The sequence below is a fragment of the Rattus norvegicus genome, chromosome 15 (assembly GCF_036323735.1).
Source record: "Rattus norvegicus strain BN/NHsdMcwi chromosome 15, GRCr8, whole genome shotgun sequence".
Lineage (NCBI taxonomy): Eukaryota > Metazoa > Chordata > Mammalia > Rodentia > Muridae > Rattus > Rattus norvegicus.
Genome location: NC_086033.1, coordinates 26,928,864 through 26,950,759, shown reverse-complemented (window position 1 = coordinate 26,950,759; position 21,896 = coordinate 26,928,864). Strand labels below are relative to the sequence as shown.

General features: G+C 44.5%; 1 non-coding gene across 1 annotated transcript; it reads right to left on the bottom strand.

Annotated features, from left to right (window-relative positions):
* Positions 1 to 15,583: 15,583 nt before the first annotated feature.
* Positions 15,584 to 15,716, bottom strand: LOC134478788 (small nucleolar RNA SNORA84). The gene has a single exon (XR_005494497.1). It is a non-coding gene; the product is annotated as a small nucleolar RNA SNORA84 (small nucleolar RNA).
* Between the last annotated feature and the right edge of the window lie 6,180 nt (positions 15,717 to 21,896).

The following is a 21,896-nucleotide window of genomic DNA, read 5'->3' as shown; positions in this document are numbered from 1 at the left end:
TAGAATGGCTACTCCAGCTTGCTTCTTCTGACCATTTGCTTGGAAAGTTGTTTTCCAGCCTTTCACTCTGAGGTAGTGTCTGTCTTTGTCTCTGAGGTGTGTTTCCTGTAGGCAGCAGAATGCAGGGTACTCGTTGCGTATCCAGTTTGTTAATCTATGTCTTTTTATTGGGGAGTTGAGGCCATTGATATTGAGAGATATTAAGGAATAGTGATTATTGTTTCCCTTTATATTCATATTTGGATGTGAGGTTATGTTTGTGTGCTTTCATTCTCTTTGTTTTGTTGCCAAGACGATTAGTTTCTTGCTTCTTCTAGGGTATAGCTTGCCTCCTTATGTTGGGCTTTACCATTTATTATCCTTTGTAGTGCTGGATTTGTAGAAAGATATTGTGTAAATTTGGTTTTGTCATGGAATATCTTGGTTTCTCCATCAATGTTAATTGAGAGTTTTGCTGGATACAGTAACCTGGGCTGGCATTTGTGTTCTCTTAGGGTCTGTATGACATCAGTCCAGGATCTTCTGGCCTTCATAGTTTCTGGCGAGAAGTCTGGTGTGATTCTGATAGGTCTCCCTTTATATGTTACTTGACCTTTTTCCCTTACTGCTTTTAATATTCTTTCTTTATTTTGTGCGTTTGGTGTTTTGACAATTATGTGACGGGAGGTGTTTCTTTTCTGGTCCAATCTATTTGGAGTTCTGTAGGCTCCTTGTATGTCTATGGGTATCTCTTTTTTTAGGTTAGGGAAGTTTTCTTCTATGATTTTGTTGAAGATATTTACTGGTCCTTTGAGCTGGGAGTCTTCACTCTCTTCTATACCTATTATCCTTAGGTTTGATCTTCTCATTGAGTCCTGGATTTCCTGTATGTTTTGGACCAGTAGCTTTTTCCGCTTTACATTATCTTTGACAGTTGAGTCAATGATTTCTATGGAATCTTCTATTCCTGAGATTCTCTCTTCCATCTCTTGTATTCTGTTGGTGAAGCTTGTATCTACAGCTCCTTGTCTCTTCTTTTGGTTTTCTATATCCAGGGTTGTTTCCATGTGTTCTTTCTTGATTGCTTCTATTTCCATTTTTAATTCCTTCAACTGTTTGATTGTGTTTTCCTGGAATTCTTTCAGGGATTTTTGCGATTCCCCTCTGTAGGCTTCTACTTGTTTATTAATGTTTTCCTGTGTTTCCCTAAGTGTGTTCATGTCTTTCTTGAAGTCCTCCAGCATCATGATCAAATATGATTTTGAAACTAGATCTTGCTTTTCTGGTGTGTTTGGATATTCCATGTTTGTCTTGGTGGGAGAATTGGGCTCCGATGATGCCATGTAGTCTTGGTTTCTGTTGCTTGGGTTCCTGCGCTTGCCTCTCGCCATCAGATTATCTCTAGTGTTACTTTGTTCTGCTATTTCTGACAGTGGCTAGACTGTCCTATAAGCCTGTGTGTCAGGAGTGCTGTAGACCTGTTTTCCTCTCTTTCAGTCAGTTATGGGGACAGAGTGTTCTGCTTTCGGGCGTGTAGTTTTTCCTCTCTACAGGTCTTCAGCTGTTCCTGTGGGCCTGTGTCTTGAGTTCACCAGGCAGCTTTCTTGCAGCAGAAAATTTGGTCTTACCTGTGGTCCTGAGGCTCAAGTTCGCTCGTGGGGTGCTGCCCAGGGGCTCTCTGCAGCGGCAGCAACCAGGAAGACCTGTGCCGCCCCTTCCTGGAGCTTCAGTGCACCAGTGTTCCAGATGGTCTTTGGCTTTTTCCTCTGGCGTCCGAGATGTGTGTGCAGGGAGCAGTCTCTTCTGGTTTCCCAGGCTTGTCTGCCTCTCTGAAGGTTTAGCTCTCCCTCCCACGGGATTTGGGTGCAGAGAACTGTTTATCCGGTCTGTTTCTTTCAGGTTCCGGCGGTGTCTCAGGCAGGTGTCCTGCCGCTCCTGGGCCCTCCCCCACGGGAGCCCAGAGGCCTTATACAGTTTCCTATTGCGCCAGGGATGTGGGCAGGGGTGAGCAGTGTTGGTGGTCTCTTCTGCTCTGCAGCCTCAGGAGTGCCCACCTGACCAGGCGGTTGGGTCTCTCTCTCACCGGGTCTGGGAGCAGAGAGCTGCTGCGGGCCGGGATCCGCGGGTGACATTCAGTGTTCTTAACTGCTGAGCTCTCTCTCCACCTCAATCGATTTTTTTTTTGTTGTTGAAAAATAGGATGTGTGTGTGTGTGTGTGTGTGTGTGTGTGTGCAAGAGTGTGTGTGCCTGTGCCTGTCTGAGCTGTGTGCATGTGCGTGTGTGTGTGTGTTTGTTTATTTATATGTAAGCAGACATGAAATTAGGTGAGAAGTGAAGAAGTCTTAAGGAAGGTGTAAATAGGATAGCAGAATACATGGAGTAGGGAGGCAGAAAGGGACTGTCTGAAACCAGAGACCCAGCCACACAGGGTGAGGATGTGTATGAAAGGGCAGAGAGGCACAGGATTGAATGAGAACAAATTAGGGTTACACAAAGGAATGACATTTCCATGACAAACACCACTATTTTCTATCTAACCCTTACATGGACAAACACCAGGAACTGGATCTGTACACTCTACTCTCTGGAGTGCCCTATCCATCTCAGAGGACAGTGGCTTAGCAGCCCGATTCTCTGTCTTCCTCTTGCCTTTAGCTAGGAGATTGCCCAGGAAATGGAGACAGAGGCCTTCCATTCCTTCGTGTTTATCCAGGTGGCCGTTCTTGTCTCTGAGACAGGCGTTGGCACTTTTCTCCTTCTGGTGTCTTCTCTCTGTGCAGCTAGGGTGGCCTATGCTCCCCATGATCACCTCCCTAACACGCATGATCTGAACCTGCACGGTAGCTGATGGGGTTTCAGAAGTTTGGGGGGTTTTTGATGATTGTTCAGGTTTTTTGTTTGCTGTTCTGTTTTAATGATTTACACTTATTGTGTTGGTGGTTGCACATAGACCACAGCACGTATGTGGAGGTCATGTATGTGAGGTCAAAGGACAACTTGCAGAAGTTGGTCCCCTCCTTCTGCCTTAAGGACTCTGCAGCTCACTCTAGGGTCATCACCAGTGCTTTTATTTGCTGAGTCAACTACTGGTCCATTAAAGAAGTTTGAGAGCTTTCCTTGGATCACAGATCAGGGTACATTCCTCGTGCCTCAGGTAGAGTCTCTACTTGAGGTCCCTGATTTTAAATTGAAAATATAACCCCAGCTGTTAATATCAAACAATGTGACAGTCATTGAGGTTCTCAGGATCACCTGGTAAGGTCCCTTCCACAGAGGATACAAGTGGTCTGTGGTTCATACCAGAAGAACCCAGTTTCTTCTAGACTGGGTGTGTAAAACAATTTTGTTCCCATCCTCCTATAGGGCTCGTTAGACTTGCCCCCAAGTTCATAGTGTATTGTACTGAATCAATTGATTGGCCTCAGAGTGTAACCCAGAACCAACGTGAGGAACAGGCTTCCATACTACACACACGGGCTCTCCTTGGTGTCAGTTTGTGGAGCTGTCCTAACACTCCTGAGGGCAACGAGAACACTTTCATCCATTTACCAGAGGTTTCGTGGCAAAGTTTTGCTAGAATTTACTTAAGAGTTTGGTTAATCCATTCAATACCACTGGGGCTTCCAATCAGGGTTCAGGCAATATTTTATCCCTAGACTTGTGGGTATAGATTGAGTCACCTGTGGTGAAAAGGAAGGTTCATTCGTGAGACTTTAATAACCCTGAGAGGCCAAACTTTGGGATAGTGTCCTTTAGAGGGACATGTGACTGAGTCCTCTGTAGTATTTTTGACCCCAGTGGCTAAAGTTTCTATCCAGCCAGTGAGGTGTGTACAAACACTTACACATATTTAAAGCTACCTCAAGGAGACAAAGGAGTACATTCCTCCTGCCAGTTCTCCTTGGGATAGGACCCTCCACTCTGGGTTGGTCTGAGGAGTGTAGAGGATGAGGGAGCAGAGTAGTGAAGGTTGTAGGCCTGATATTCTTGCTTTACTGTGGGTAAGTCCCTACCCAAGAACAGTCAAGTTTCTCTTGCCCTGAATGGAATGAGTCATGTAGTCCCTGACTTCTCCTCAGTACAGGACCTAGATGGGAAATTATCTTATTTCCCACATTGATCCATGGCCAGTTTCCATGGCCCTTTTCACGGCTGACTGCAAGAATGATGTATATATTGTTCTATATCGTCTGTCTCTGGAAGGATCCGTGCTCTCATGGGCATCCATCCTTAACGCTTCTTCTTTGCCTTTCTCTGTGCTGTCCTATTTTCATGGACAACATTAGACATGAACACCCTTCTGGTGGCCCTTCCAGTAGATGACTGACACTTGAACAAAACTTAGATAGTTTCCAGTAGGCTTGGACTCTCTCTTGTTTATGTTTTATGGGCGAGATGTTGACTGTCAACCTTCTTCAAATTACCAAAGATAGCAGCAGATTTATACAACATCATGAAGGTATACTAAAAAGTAATGTAGATGTCAGTCTTTTCTTTATCTTTCCCTAGAATGAGTCCACATATTAGAGCTTAGAGCTGCCTTTCAGAAAATTTTCCTCCCCATGATTATCCACAGGTTAATCCTAAGTGAGCCTGGCTGGCACATGTGGAGGCGATAGTCTCAGCACACAGTGTACCAGACAGGAGGTCACTACCATGGGCATAAGTGAAGCAGATTTGGTGTACTCTGTGTTTTCATAGCTACCTCTAGTTGTCTAGGAAGCTCCTCTGATGTTTACTTCCAGTTACTGATATGTAGCCCTTTAATTCTACTACAGACTTTGCTTAGTGGGGATATGAGAGCTTCTAGTCATTGCCTTCAAAAGAGCTTGGGGGCCTCTTGGACTAGCAGTGCCATGGCTGCCAGAACTTTTGGACAGGGGTCTTCCTGGTGCTACAACATCTAATTTCTTTTTTTTTAAAATCTATTATAGGTCATATACTGTCCCCAACTGTTAGAATCAATATCTTAAGGACAAGGTCTTGTCTTTCTGCGTCCTTCATCTGGTTCAGGATTTTTCCAATTTACCATCCCAGCTATGGTCACCCAAGTCTGAGTTCTTGATAGCCCCAGAAAGAGGTTTTACCCATTAAAATAAAATTGAGCACCCAGATTCAATAAAATTCAGCAACCTCTAAATGAGAAACGTCCATCTTTATTTTTCATATAATTAATTCAATTTTACTCAAACATACAATAAGATTATTATACAGCTGTAGAAACTGAAATCCATACCAAATGTGGTAGTTTTTGCAGAATTATCTGGATCTTTTTCTGGTAGTTCTGGTAACAAGAGGCTAGAAGGCTCAAGATGCTAATAATATTTTGGTTTCAGATTTTTCTAGTACCAGTGTGTATACAAATATCATCTATATATTGTAGAATGGTTTCTTGTGGTTAAACAAGGTGCCTAAGATATTTTCTAGTCTCCTACCAAAAAGGCTTTCCCTGAATCCTGGAGGATTGACCGTATCACTGGCGATTTCAAGTGATTTGCTACTCCAGCTTGAAAGCAAACACCTACTTCCTTGGTTACTTTCTAACTGCTGTGATCAAATAGGGCAAAACCAACCTGAAAACTAAGTGGGTTCCTTTGGGCTTTCAGTTCCAGGGGGACATTGGGACACAGTCCAGCATTCTGTCAAAGTTATGACAGCAGTCATGGAAGTCATCGTAATAGGAAAATAGCTGGTCATAGTATATCCACGTTCAGAAAGCAGACAATGAACAAGGCATCAGGCCAGGCTAGGGAACTCAAGTCTTGGCCTCAAAGGCCACCATCTGCACAACCTCCTCAAACCAACTGGGGACAGGGACCCTCAGCGTTTGAACACGCAGTTTCCTGTGTGGTTTTGGGAGAGTCTAATTAAGACCAAGCTCTAGAATAAATTTCCAACAGAAAGGGTGACATGGTGGGGATTTAGGAAGTGTTAACCCAGGAATACCAGAGGGAGTGTGTGCTAAGCCCAGGGAGGTTTGGAAGTGCCCAGACATTGAGCTAGTAAGGCATATCATAAATAAGCTGGCAGTGTGTGCGTCTTTCATTCACGAATCCAGAGGTCTTGATGGGGTACAGAGCCATGCATGCTCCCACTGGGAGCTCAGATCAGATTAACAATTTACTGATAAACTTAACCACTGATTACATCTTCTGTTATGTCCCATTCCCTTGGAAATCATGATACAAGTCAACAGAGTTGCTTTGTGTAGTTACTCACAAGATGCTTGTACCCCAACCAACCATGCAGCAGCACCTCCAGTACCTGTGTATAAGCCCTATGGTATTTGCCTTTATAAGTTGCCCCATGGGGTGGACCTCAATGTAAGAGAGACACCTGCACCTATTTACATTAAGACTTCCATTGTGAGTAGTTCTTGAGTTGAATTTAGATTTGCAAAAGCTCCCTATGACTACCTTGCAGAAAGATATGTATCTATGGTAACTTACATCCCGGTTGGCAAGTTAAGACATGAATGTTAGACAAGGCAAGTCCCCTGCCACAGTTGAATACTCCAACCAATGAAAACAGGATAAATTTATGACAAAGACATTCCTAAGGACGTCTTCTTCCCTAATTCCTGATTGGTGAAAACAAACACTTGTAGATCTTAGGTTTAAATAAATCTCTACAGAATCTTGACTCAAGGTCACAGTCAGCTCCAAAGTTTGACCTGAGTCCCTCATCTATAAGCCTTGGGGTGTGGTGTTCAGTTAACCATTCCTGTTTGACTGAGATCTGTGTCTGAGTGGTTTGTGGGATGACTCCCAGACCCCAACATGAACATTTGAATCGAGGTGTCATTTAATACTCCAGAACTAGCATCGACTATTGAGCAATGGCGGTGCAGGCTTTCAATCCCAGCATTTGGATGCAGGGACAGGAGAATCTCTGAGTTTGAGGCCAGCCTGGTGAGTTTCAGAACAGCTAAAGCTACAGGGATAATCTTGTCTTAAAAAAATTTGCCAAGGCTTACATAACATTTTTGTACATATTTACTATATGTGCTCATATTCATCTTAAATTCAAAACCATAGAATTTTATGTATATCAGGTCATCCACCACTTACTAAAGTACATGTTTACACAAGTATCATACTTTCAAGAAGTAATCCTATTTTGTTTTAATTTCATTTGTTTGGGGACTTGGAGAGATGGGTAAAGCTTGGGGGCTTTTTGAAACAGGGTCTCATGTAGCTAAGGCTGACTCAGATTCTTTCTGTAGACAAAGATAACTTCGAACTCCTGATCCTCCTGCATCTACCTCTCAAGTGTTTGAATTAAAGACATGTGTCACCAGATCTTCCTAGTACACACGTTGTTTTCAAAACAAAAAGATAAGAGAATTGATCCTGGATTATATTTTTAAAATGTCTGTAGAGCTGACATCTTGATTCCAGATGTGATTTTCATCTGTATTGTTCTACATCATGGTTCTGTTGAATTATATGAAGTCTGGCTTCATCCAGATATGCAGTTGGAAAGGGAAGAGCCCAATGGCTACCACAGGAAGAGTTGATGACCAGGGCTCCTGGTCTACATGTGATGTAATCAGCAAGAACCACATGCTTCTGGGATCCAGTGTTAAATGCTGGGAGACCTTGACATTGAGAAACATTGTCTTGAGTGTTGAGGGATAAAGGTGGAGACCTTTCCACTTCATTCATGCTTGAGACCGTTGGGTTTGACCCTGTTCCCACTGGAGTAGAATATGCTAGAAAAGACCAACTATTAGATACTGATTTGATGACTTATTTAGTACTTTACTTGGTTCAGTTGTGCTGTGGTACTGCCTGTTTGAGGAGCATGACTGACTGCACCAGCTACCTGAAGCAGAATGGCCCTGAGAAATGGCTGAAGCAAGGATTTGCTGCCTTCCACCTGCTGACTGCCAAGTATGCTTCTGGAAACTCTCACTTGCTTCCCTGCCCCACCTTGTGGTCCTGGAGTATGAAATGAGAATACAAACCAGACCCACCTGGAAGCCCTTCCAGGGGTCATCCTGGTTTCAGTTCACTGCTAACACCACCTCTCTTCTGGTCTCATTGGTGTGAGAGAGCTGATTCCAGAAAAGATTGCCACAAAACCACCAGCTTACCAATGTGCATGGGATTTCTGCCTGAAAATAGACCAAGACAGAAGAGACAGAGGGGTGGGGAAGAAATGGATTCTGCTGTCACCATCTGGGTTCTGATAAGCAGCTTGTTGACACATAACGACACCTTGTTGCTTAGGGCGTTTTAACTGTTGTGTTCTTGGGACATCAGAATGACCACCAGTATTTTGGAGGGAGGAGGGAGTTTCAAGGCACAGGAGGGAGTGATTTTATAATGAAGTAGAACGCATGTAGCATGGTTCTGTTATCATGTGACCAGCTTTTAAAATAATCTTCACCAGTGAACACTCATGGTTATAGTACATTATTTAAAGACTGTTCCTACAAGGATATGATACTTCAGGCATGGTGTCCCCTTACTCCACTGAGATCTCATTCCTTACCCCACCCCTTTTCTCAGGGCTTTGCTAGCTGAGCCATCTCACCACCCCTTTACACTTGATACCACTGCAAATCAGCAAGAGAGCTCTAGTAGACCAATGCAAGGTCCATTTGGGCTCCATGGCTCCTGCCATGATTCCAACACTCTGGGAGATAAAGGCCAGAAGATTCAGGCTGACCTGAATGACATAGTGAGAAAACAAGAAACCTCAAAGGACCACAACTCCAAGGAGAAGAGCTGGCAGGAGAAGAAAATGGAAGATGAACCGGGCAGGGGATTAAAGATGGTATGCAAAGGAGGGGCTGCCTGTTTGTCCCTCGTGCACTCTCAGTGACCTCACTGCTTTTCATTTAAAACAAAAAGCTGGTGACCAGGTCCTAAACTTGCTGGGACAGGCTGCTTCTTCAAATGTGCTGTCCATCGCAATGTTGTGATAAGCCTAACTCGTCTCCACTCGCTGACTTGTCTGTGTGCTTGGCTTTGTACTGTTCTTCCTGGAAGTTCACAGTCACAGTAAAGGGGGAAGATGTGGCCAAGAGCAACAAAGCAACAGATAAGGCCACAAAGTGGAGCAGAGGGCTGATGCCCACATCTATGTTCTGGGTGACGTATAGTGTGCCTTTTAGGTTTTTAAATTAACAGCAAATATAAAGATTTACAGTTTTCAATCTAGAAAAAAATCTTTATTTCTGCCTTCTGAGAAGTCCAAAACTTGGACAGTGTGGATCTCAATTTCCTGGATTCCACACCCAACAGAATCTGAAGTGGCTGCTCTCTTCCATGTCATCAGACACAGTGGAACAAGCTTTTACCTCCAGCACTTGAGGCAGAGTCAAGAGGCTGTGGAGGAGTCTGAGGCTAGCCTGATCTATGCAAGCAAATTCCAGGCCAACCAGGGCTAAGTAATGAGACCTGCCTCTCAGAAAACAAAACAAAACAAAACAAAAACAAAACAAAAAACCAAAACAAACAAACAAACAACAACAACAACAAAACAATAAAAAAAAAAAAAAGAAAGCAAAAACAGTCTACAGCCACTAAGGATGGGAGATAGTTTTTTTCAGTAACCAAGCACCGGGAGGCTGAGACAAGTTGATCCCTGGAGCTCTCTGGCCACCCAGCAGACACAAATTGATGAGCTCCAAGTTCACTGAGAGACTATGATTCCAAAAACTTACATGGAGAGCAAGTGAGGAAGATGCTCAGTGTGGACCTCTGGTCTCCACACACCTGGACAGTCTCACATGCACGTACATATAATAATTTCTGCACAGAAAACAGTGCAGCAGGAAACACTCAGAGAAGGGGACAAAGACATTGTTTCCTCAAAATATGCTTGCAGTAGTATGTAGGAACTAGCTAGATTGTGTGTCAACAGCAGTGGGTAAATAACAGTTGCTCTTTCATGAGGAGACATCAGAGCTGTGACTCTGACAATCATTTCCCCTCCTTGGTTCCTGTCATGCCCACAGCTGTGACACTGAGGGCTAAAAGATGGATAACGTTGTGTTTTTAGGAATGTTCTCTCCTAGGCCTCATGATGCTCCTCATAAAGTCACCTCAAAGGTTGTTTACTGATAGTGTCACATGGCCTCAGACCTTAGTTGGCCTCCAGATCTTCACACTACTGACTCCATGATGGGAGTGCCTTTCCGGCTGTGAAACTCAGCATGGAGACAGCACCACCTGCCAAAAATAAAAACAAAAATCAAATACATCAATGTCCATAATCATGGGAAGTTTTTTTTCTCATGGTTTTATAGTTGTGAAGAGACACGATGACCAAGTTAACTCTTATAAAGGAAAGCATTTATTTGGGTGCTGTGTCCTCCTTCATGGCCAACAGGAAAGGGATAATGTAACCTGGTTCCTGTCCCTGTAGTAGGGCCAGCAGGGTATGGGCCTCCCCGAGTGCTAAAGGTGTGAGGCTTGTTTGTTAAGTTAGTGGTAGGTGCTCCCTCCCTCACTATCCCACACTCAGTTTTTTTTAAAGATTTATTTACTTATTTATTTAATGTATATGAGTACACTGTAGCTGTCTTTAGACACAGCAGAAGATGGCATCAGACCCCCATTACAGATGGCTATGAGCCACCACGTGGTTGCTGGGATTTGAACTCAGGACCTCTGGAAGAGCGGTTGGTGCTCTTAACCACTGAGCCATCTCTCCAGCCCCCACACTCAGTTTTGTGACATCTCTCTCCTCATGTGTCAGAGGAAAGGAGCCACAAAGGCTGCCAGCAAAAGGAACCAACCAACAGACTCACCACCCACCCATCTGTTATCGCCCAGAAAAAGGATGCAGGAAAGTCTGCAAAAGCCACTGGTCAACTAGAACAGACAGAAACTTTAATAATATGTATGTATACATATACATGGATGTTTATATAGCTGGGGATGTGGCAGGTGTATGGGAGTTTAACCTGCATCTGTGCACCATGTTGGTAGTGCCCATAGAGGCCAGAAGAGGGTGACAGATCCTTCTGGAACTGCAGTTCCGCCTGCTTGCTGCCAAGGGAGGCAGGGGACTCAAACTTGGGTCCTCTGGAAGAGCAACCAGTGCTTTTAGAAGCTTAGACATCTTCTCAGCCTGCACAGAAACTTTCTTACCAATTCCCATCCCTGTGAGACACGGACCTGCCCCCATCAGCTGACCTGGCAGTGAACTTTCAGTGACTGGGGCAGACTCCTTGTTCTTCCAGAGGACACTGCCCAGCTCTTGTCTGATTTGTTTCCTTTGTTCTAAACCTTATTTGCACACCACCGTGAGCCCATTAGAGCCCAGGCAGTCTAGGCTGGGAACTCAGAAGAGGAAATGTGATAGAGCAGGATCCAACATGAAGGAATCCAAGGAAGAGCTTGAAGCCAGTCTCTGCACTCCAGAGGGAAGGAGCTTGCCCTCTGCTCCCTGCCAGCTCCTGTCTTCTTCAGAGGAAGAAGCCTGATGAGTGCTGGTCTAGCTCCCAGCTGACATCTGTGGAGAACAAAGCCTGCCTCCCAGGCTCAGCAGGGACAGACCAGCTGGAGCCCCCTCATCTAAGGCTTCCATGCTGCATAGGGCGCTCTTTCAAGTCCTCCTCCGGGAATGACAAGGAGCTGCAAGAAGAAGGCCACTCAGTGCCTCTTCAGCGTCTCAGACCCTGCAGAGCTCGATGACTGTTAGCTGTGTAGATCGTCATGAAGGCTCGGAGGCCATTGAAGACCTTTTCTTCCCCTGTCATAATTAGTTTCGGATCCCACCTCCCATGAACCCCAATGGGATTTTTCAGGCCCATTAAGGAAAAGCTGGTTCCCCTCAACGACCCAAAGAAAGAAATCTGAACTCTTCCTCCATCTCTGGGCTGACATTTGACCCTTGGATCTGCTCCAGAGATCAGATGGCCTCCTTGTCCTCAGGAATTGAAGGAAAATCTCCAGCTCCTGGCCCACCCCACCCGCCTTGGCTGCCTATGGCCATGGTGTGCTGCCTCTCATAGTCTCCCATTACAAGGCCCAGTCTTGGCTGCCTGTGGCTCTGAGGCTCTGCTAATAAAGATCACCTGGAGGGTGACTGACTGCTCAGCTGCTGTCTCTGACCCTGCACTGTTTGCTAAGTTCTAACAGGGACTGTTCCTTCAGGAAGCTGAGTCACCTGAAGACACACCAAGGGCAAGAAGAATTATCCCCTCAATGAGAATCCAAGCAGTGACCAAACCACTTGGAAGCCACCTGCTTTCCCGAGTTTTAACTAAAATGCATAACTTTCCCTTTGGATACTGACCAAAGTCCTAAGCATCCCCCTGCCCCACACCTGAGCTTTCTCTCTCTGTCTGGACACAGCTCTTCACAGCTGTTTGCTGACACACACTGCTGCCTCACACTTAGAAGGCAAGTCTTTCTTGCCTTCTCTGTTTCCCTCTTAGTGCCTGCTGGGATGCCCAGCTTGCCTGCCTCTCCTTGCTTTTTCTCCTAAATTCTAACCAAATGAGCTTTCTTCTGAATATATTTAAAAATTCCTTTACTAGAGAGACCAACAACCAGTAGAAAGGAATTCTGACCACACAGTAACAAGTGACTTTCTCAGTCTGTTGTTGGAGATGCAGAAAACTTGGCTATTGCACCGTGGGACAGCCTGAGACCACTCTGGCAACTTGTTGATTGGGGAAGCTGATTAAGGAGGAGCAAGCAGTCTTAGCTCTCCCATCAAAGAATTAGGAAGGATTCATGATGTTGACAATGGCAAATGTTCAAAAAGCTAAAGCCTGCAAGGAACAGTCTCTTTCTTAGTTTTTCTCTCTGGCAGTATCTCATGACAGCATTTGATTCTGGCCTCCAGCGCTTTACCCCTCATCTCTGAAATGAGGGTGCATAGACTAATGCTCCTTTTCAACACTGGTCTTCTCTGTTCTGTGGCCTCCAGTTATGAGTCTGTTGATTGCATGAGTCCATGAGTGGATAAGTTGATTTCTACATGTTCTGTAGTATTCTCTAAAGGACACACACACACACACACACACACACACACACACACACTGACACACCACTTATTGACTTACAGAGTACAATACTCTGGGTATTTTGAGACATCACTGTCTTACACTGGGGAGGCAGAGAATTCCAGAGAATGCTCAGTCCACATGCCTGGATGTCTGTGTTAGCATTCCCTCTAGGTTCTCCCCAGCGGGTATCCGGCAATAGCCAGGCAGGCCTGGCTTATAAAAGGGGCTGCCTTTCCCCTCCTCGATCTCTTATTCTCTCTGACTCTCTTCTTGTCCTGACCCTTTTCTCACTCTCTCCCCTTCCACCTCCTCCTCCCTCTCTCCACGTGTTCCTGGCTTCCCTCTCCTCTCCATCTCTTGCTCTGTGTGTCTCTTTGTCTCTGTCTCTCTCTATTTCTCTCTGTCTCTGTCTCTGTCTCTCTCTGTCTCTCTCTCTCTCTGCCTCTCTCTCTCTCTCTCTCTCTCTCTCTCCTTCTCTGTCTCTACTCCCTTCTCAACTCCCCTGCCCATGTCCTAAATTAACTGTATTCTACACTATACCCATTGTATTGATGGTGCCTCGGGGTGAGTGGGAAAGGGGGGAAGGGACGCCTCAGCATGGGCCCTCAGGGGCACCTCCTCCCACCACACCACACCTGGCTCTTACAAACATATCCTGCTCTCTGTTTTATAAAACACAACAGTCTCAGCAACCCCAATCTGAGCTGAAAACAGAGCAGCCGCTGTCAGCCTACATTAGAAACTGGAAGAAGTTGCTCATTAGAGTGTCAAAGGAATGTTTTCCCAACAGACTAGAAGAACTTGCCAGTAACGGTGAGGAAAAGCAATCAGGAAAGAGTTTCTTTTTACCCTGACATTTTATCTGGGTTCCAAGACAAAGGTGTGTCTGCCTGCTTCAAATAACTGGATCCAGAAAGCCGTTCCTGGAAATGGCAAGTCGCTACTGGTCCTGCGCACCTGTGTTCTGCTCTCAGGATCTCTCTGCCCTACCTTCTTCTGCTTCTGGGTCCGTGCCCCCTGTAGTATCCAGTCTGGCACAGCAGGAGAGCCAGGCCACTCCACCTCCCGGGAGTTACTGCTTGGCCGGCAGGGGGCGCGCCGTCATCTGGTTCCAGCCTGCAAGGCGTACAGAACTGAAGCATAAACAGGATTGAACTTCCAAAGAACAGATTTCTGAGCTTATTATTGGCATCGTGAACCCAGACATTTTAGTATTGACCTTTCTCCCTTCAGATTTACACTGCGGCACTGTACAGAGGCAGAGGAGGAGTGTTTGCTGGTGTGGCAAGCTTTACTGTTTGGCAGCACAGGAAAAAGCTTTCCTGGAATCAGGTCTAACCAAGAAACTCAAAGGAATGAAGTTCTGGTAGCCACAGCAGGGCAGCTGGTAAGTGGAACAGATTACTTCTACCCCTTCCCTCCTGGATCCACTTATTCTTCCTGTTGGGGCCCTGCAGTGTCTAAATAGTTTGCCCGGGAAGGTTTTATACCCTCACTTCAGAGTATCGCCCTTAAACTGCCCCTTCGGCTTCAGCTATATTTTTGAAACATCCTCATACCAATCTCTGCAGAAGTGGCTTGCTTAGTTTTCTATTCTGATGTAACCAAGGCCATGGCCACTTCCCTTAGCATTCTAGTTTCTACCATAGACAGGTGAAGTGATTACAATAGAAGTTATGTCAAATACGCGCTTGACATCCAGGTAAAGTGAGGAAGGCGATAAATTATGGTAATGGCCATTGGGGTCGGTGCTGATAGGGGCCAAAACCCCCACCCCACTGCCCCTGATAGCAGCAGGGTATTTGTAGGGTCAGCACAGATAGTGCTAATGGACCCAAAACGCAACTACTTGGGGGTGGCAAGAAGGCCAAGAGATAATCTCTGGACTCTTTTAACTCTTAAGTGACTGGAGAGAAAGAAAAGGATAGAGAGATGGTCATGCACACACACACACACACACACACACACACACACACACACACACACACACACAGACTTGGCTGGGCCCAACCACATGTTTCATCAATTTCACAAGTGCACATGCAAACTTACACACATACACAGATACCTGCATGTGTATACATGTTCACAAATATAGACGGATAAACATACATACAATATACATGTATAATATGCATACATACATAAATACATAAATACATACATACATACATATATACATACATACAACAACATTGGAAGCACAGTGCTTGTCAAATTAAAGGTAACCAGAACGCTAATGAAACCCGTTAGTGATCTAAGGATGATTTTTTTTATTATCTTCACACAGGAACGAAGAGGTTGTTATGTAACAGGCTGCCAGAAATTGGTAGGCCCCCAGACCTTAGCATGAATGACTGAAATACCACTGAGGCCATAAAACTCAGCACATAGACAGCACCACCTCCCCACACAAAAACAAAGACCTAACCCATCAAAGTCCACAGTTCTGGGAAAGTGTCTAACTGCACTGACCATGCTTTTCTGCTTCCTCTTCAGTTTCACTTCTGACTGACTGTTCTTGTTAAGAGAAGAATGCCAACTCAGAATTAATTCTCAATTTTTAATTTTATTTTTATTTTTCATTTTTTAAAATTTTTAATCTTTAATTTAATTTTATTTTCTAACAGTGTACCAATGACTGAGCTATGGCAGCTGCCGAGAAGAAACAGCTCCCATGCATACATCACAGGGTTTCTCTAGCCCATTGTATCCACTGGAGAACTGTACCAGCAAGACAGCCTCCAGCAACCACAGGGCGGTTAATTTTAATTTTTATTAAAGTTATGTATTTATTCACTTACATTCCACTATCAGTCCCCCTTCTCTTCCCAGTACCCCCTCACATGCTTCCTCCCCCATTCCAGTCTCCCCTATCCTTTGAGGAAGGGGGTGCCCCTCTCTAGGTGTCATTTTCCCCACTCTTCCCCTCTTTCCTGCACATCAAGTTGCTGCAGGACTAGGAGCATCCTCTCCTATGGAGACCAGATAAGGAGGTCCATTTAGGGGAACAGGACCCACCAGCAGGCAAGCAACAGATTTAGGGACAACCCCACTCCCACCCTGGACATGGGGGTAACCTGCATAAAGACCAAGCTCCTACCTCCTACACATTGCAGAGGGCCTGGGTCCAGCCCAAACTCACTCCTTGGTTGGTGACTGAGTCTCTGGGAGCCCCCAAGGGTTTGAGTTAGTGGACTCTGTTGGTCTTTCTGTGGACTACCTGTCCTCTTCGGGTCCCTCAGTCCTTCTCCCAACTCTTTTACAGGATTCCCCAAGCTCCATCTGATGTTTGGCTGTGGGTCTCTGCATCTCTTTCCATTGGCTGCAGGGTGGAGCCTCTCAGAGGACAGTTATGACAGGCTCCTGTCTGCCAACATAACACAATATCATGTCAGAATATCAAGGATTGGTTCTTGACCACGGGATAGGTCTCAATTTGGAGCATTTGTATATCTGCACATATTGCAGGCAGATGCACTTTGGGGTGAAGGTTCTGTGGGTGGGCTGTTGCCCTTCTCCATCCACTGGGAGTCCTGCCTGGCTACAAGATATGGCCACTTCAGGATCCATATCCCCACTGCTAGGACTCTTTCCCCAATACACACTCCCTCCAATTCCAGGTCTCTGGCATATCATAGAGAATGCCCCACCACAGCCTGCTATCTTCCCTTCTCTGTCCCCTACTCTCCCTTCCAATCCTCTTTTTCCCACTCATTTCCCTCCTAGCACACACCTCCAATATCTATTTTATTTTCCCTTCTGAGAAAGATTCAAGCACCCTCCATTAGGCCCTCCCGTGTCTTTGGATCTGTGGATTGTAGCATGAGTATCCTGTGCCTTCTGGCTCATATCCACTTATAACTCTCTCATGATGGTATTTTCTTTTCTTTCTTTTCCTTTTTTTATCCTTAAAAGCTTACCCTGAGAAAGGCTCAGGACTTCACTGTGACCCTGAACACCGAGTGCAGTCGCTGGCAGGTTAACAGAGATTTCCTATTGGCTTAAATGGGTAACCTCGTCTTCTCTGGTTTATCAAGTCTACCCCACAACCACTGGACAGAACGACCTTTGTTACTGGGTGTCTGCAATGTATTAGCACTCCATGGACTATGGGTGTGTTTGCCCTTATTAGCGGGGACTTCATAGACTGCGCATGTGCAGTCCTTTGTTACCCCTTTCCTATTTGGAAACTCCTGTGCCTTGTCTTCTGGCAAGCTACCATGCTTCCCTCCATGATGATAATGGAGTAAACCTCTGAAAGTGTAAGACAGCCCGAAATAAATATTTTCCTTTCTACGAGTTGCCTTGATCATGGTATCTCTTCACAACAATAAAACCCGAAGAGAGAGACTGTCCCATGACTATGGACATTGATGGATTGGGTCTTTGCTTTCATTTTGGCAGGAGGTGCTGTCTCCATGCTGAGTTTCACAGCCTGAATGACACTCCCATCATGGAGTCAGTTGTGCTCAGATCTGGAGGTCAGCTCAGGTCTGGGCCCTGTTACACTATCAGTAAACAACCTTTGAGGCGACTTTATGAGGGGCATCATGAGGCCTAGGAGAGAACATTCCTAGAAACACAAGGTTATGCGTTGTGGAAAGCCGCAATAACATTCGCCATCACAAGATGGCGCTGGCTTCCGCTGCGCCAGCCCGACTTCCTTTCAGGAAACTAGCTGTGTGCGCATGTGCAAGAGTGTGTTCGTGCCAAGTCTTTGCCCACCCCGGGGTGTGCCAGTGAGATCATGGGTAAGCGACCAATCAGGCGTGGACGCGCCGTGCTAGGGTTTTATAAGCAGCGCCTTTCTGGGCCCCGGTCTCTCCTCTTCAAGATGTAATAAACGCTTTGCTGCAGAAGGATCCTGGTATCTGCGCGTCGTTCTTACTGGCGAGACGTTGGGCGCGCGATATTTGGTGCCGAAACCTGGGACAAACACCTCGCCATCGCCGGCGCCGAGGAGAGCCTTCGCTCGCGGAGAGGGTCCAGAACTGCAGGTCGAAAGGTAAGCTCTGAGAGGCATGTTTGGTCTTGATCTCTCTCATCTCTCTCCCCCATTAGAAGATGCGGTGGAAGCTTTTGTTATTGTTTTGGCGGCGCTCATTCTTTTTCTTTTGGTTTTTGATTTTGCGGCTGCCACTAGGCACAGTCAGAAATCGTGCCTAGAAGATGAGAAATGCCGCCCAACAGTAATAGCAGGACAGGGAGCGCTAGGGGAGTTACAGGACAGCATGTCAGAAACAGAGCGGAATGAAAGATTAAAGAGCTCAAAGAGAAAAGGTGCACCTAAGAAAAAAGGCCCTTCCAAGGACCTTGGATCCGAAGAAGCGAGAGATAAGGGAAAGGACGCCCTGGGAGAGAAACAAGAAGGAGATAAAAGGAACACAGTATTTTGGGAGAAAAATTTTGTCTTTGTGCTTGTAAAAGGTGTGATTAGGCTCTGGAAACTTCACAGAGTCATACTGATCAGATTTGATAGAGGTAGACCGTCTGAAAAATTTATTCAGGAGAATCAAACAAAAGGACATCTCAATGCCCATGCACAGCTTGATGGAGTTAATGTAATTGGGTTGTGAGTGGAAATATTCAGGACCGTGTTTCACTTCCATGCCATTTGTGAATGTCAGTCGTGCTGCTCAGATATCCCGTAATATATCTCAGTATCTTACAGGAATTTGGTTTCAACACGTTGATGGACTAGTCCAGGAATTGAGACAATCCATCATCCATATCAATTCCACTCGAATGGATGGTCACCGTGGAAGTGGTGGGAAAGGGGAAATCCTACCTCTCTGCTGACTCCTATTGGAACCTGGGTTTCTTTGCTGGGACACCATCTAGTTTTTTCCCTCTATGTCTATTGTCTGTCCTTGGTGCACCAAGCTGTCCATGTCTGTCAGTTTATGTCTGTGGTTTTTGTTTCTCGTTGTTTAAATGTTTCATGTTCAAAAGAAAAAATGGTAAAAACTTTATCTGTCAATCGTTCACATTTTGATTTTGTTTTAACTCGTTTCAAAAAGGAACAAATGAATAAAAAGCAGTTTCAATCAGCCTTTAGAGCCCCGCACCTGTAGCTAGGAGCATAGGTCAGCTGGAGAAGCTGCCCGGGAGTGACCGTCTACATGAGCTGATCTTAAAGGCGCCAGCAGCTCCTCAGCTTCTATGTTAAGGGAGTGGATGGTTGTTTCTCTTAGAAAAATCCCTGACTTATTATTAGACTTAGCAGGTGACAAGGTGCTTCTCTTAAAATCATAGCTAGAAAAGTAAAAATGGTGCTTGGTCTAAATATTAAAGATATGTGTAGCCAATTCAATTTTGTTTCTGATTGGTTTTAAATGTATAAATATGCTCTATATGCCTTGGTTATGGACTATTGGCTTTTAGGTTATTGGATATGGTTAAAAAAGTATAATATTGGTAACAGAAAGTTGGCTTAAAACTGTAATTTGGATGAAGTCATTCTAGACAACATGTGGCATGAGCCAACCTAGGGAAACAGGTCTAAATTGAGATAATATTTTTATGGAACTCTTATCCTAGAAACCAGGCTTCTAAAAGATTTTAAGGGCAATGTCTCTTTATTGAGGTATTGGAGACCGCACCATCGTGCGTTCATATGTAGGAATTAGCAGTCAAACTTTGTAGCATGAAGGTTAGACTCGGTGTTTTGGAGACTGGATTTTGGAGACTAGATCGTTTGTTGGAGGTTGAGTTTTGTTTTCCAAAGTTGTGGTTTGCCCTGAAGTTATCTGTATTTTAATGCTAATTCCACTGCCCCAAGGACAGCTGCCGAGTCACTACTCAGAACTCAGGTGACCTTGTGGTTGTGCTCTGGTGTTACAAGGAGAACTTAGGGATTGTGATTAAGGATTGCCAGTGTTGCATTGACTAACTCAAACTTATTTATAATTGAGAAAAAATCAAACAGGTAGAGATTGTTACAGGATTTACAAAGAATTGATGAGGTTTTAGAACTTGTGAGAGCATTACAGCCAGTTTCCTTACTCCAACTGCCATTTCAAGACAGATTTAGAGGATTGATTTTATGCAATCTGTTTACATCATAGCAATTGTGAGTTTTCATTTCATGAGCTTGCTTATAATTTTAGAGAGCCCATGAAGTGATATCATTAAAAATTTTACAAAAGAATGGCTAATAGCCTTATATTATGTAATTGTGTTGCTTCTTCAATGTAAGAAGTTAGAACTTTGAATCTTTAAGTGTATATGGAAATTTTTACTACAAACCTTTGCTCTCAAAATGAGCTTTAATATTTGGGGAGTAGCTGTTACACTACTCCAGAAAAGAATATTTGAAACTAATTTTAAGCTTCCGAGGATATGTTAATTGCCAAAATACCTCACCTTACCAGAGGACTTAAGCCTTTGTTATCCTCATTGGAGATAAAGCTTCAGTTGTGTTAATACAGAATTGTAGGCTAGAGTCATGGAAGTATTTTAAAAAGAAACCTGGTAAAACATATCTTATCCCAAACAACAGTTAATTGGTTATTACAAAATTGATAATTTTACTCTTTGCATGCTTTTGTATTTACTGTAAATTTGTGCATGCAACCCATAGAAAATGCACTTAGTGTATTTATAGGTGGTTCATCTAATGAAAAGGCTACATGTATGATTGGATCACTTGTTTATTCTCTTGAGTTTCCCCTGCTTCAACACAGACTATTAAATTACGTGCTGTAGCCACTGTTCTTAAAATGTTAAAAAATCAAGCTTTCAATTCATATACTGATAGCCAATGTGTGGCTTGTGGTTTACAATTGATTTCAATTACTTAATGCTTTATTAGAGGCAGGTTTTCTACATAAAATCAGTGAGTGATGATTTCAGTGTGAATGTCTGACAACTCACTGTCCTTTCAGTGCTCTGGCTCAGACAACTAAACAAAACCATAGACCCAGCTCTTTGAAAATGGTAATGGAGTTGATAACACACCCTCACGAAAAGAGGAAGACTCCATTTGCTTACTTTCAACTCCCAGCCTCACCCTGCCAGCTCAGGGATTTCTAGTACGACTGAATCTGGACAATATTTACAGGATTTGGCATTTCTAATTAATGCTTATGTTTAAGTAAATAAAGTTTGTAAAGTGCTAGAGAGATGGCTTAGTGGTTAAGAACACTAAGTACTGTTCCTTAATAGACCATTTAAGAACTCAAACCGGATTGCCTGGACCCTTTAGCAAGGGAGGACAATGATACCAGGCAGATTATAGGCCTTACATAGGAACAACTAGTCAAAAAAATCTCATTCTTTATATATCCAAAACAATAATGCTAGAGACAATAATTTGGTATACAAGTCAATTTATAAATACAAGTGCTCAGTGTCCTCAATTTAATCCTCGAGGACTTATCTTAATAAATGATATTTTAACAAAATTTCAATAAATAAAAAGGGGGAGTTATCCCTGTATGCTAAATAATACTCTTTTTATTTCAATTTTAAAATTTGGATGCCAAGGTTTATGGCACCCTACAACTAGGCGTACTTCTGCCTAGGTGAAATAGAAAGATCCATATATTGGCATGATCCTGTCCAGGTATTTTTATGGGGAAGACGGAATCTTTGTGTTTTTTCTACAGGATGCTACAGGAGTGTGCCAGCTGCCTGAGTGGTTGGTGAGACCTGCTGATCCTGGGAGCATGAAGATTCATTCAGCTCTCCTGGTTTGGGTCCCTGGAGTCATTCCTGTGCCCTTAGATGAGGATTCCCCCTCATCTTTTGTCATCACAGAGATTTTGGCGTTGCTGCAGTCAGTGTTACCACTGCGTGTGTCCCGCCCCACCGCGGCCTACGCTCCAACCCTCTGTGCACTGCTGCTTGCTAGAGAAGACTGGACTCCAGCTGTTACCCCTGCCCCCCTCATTCCCCTGGTGACTCTTGCTGCCTTAACTGGTGTTGTCATTTTGC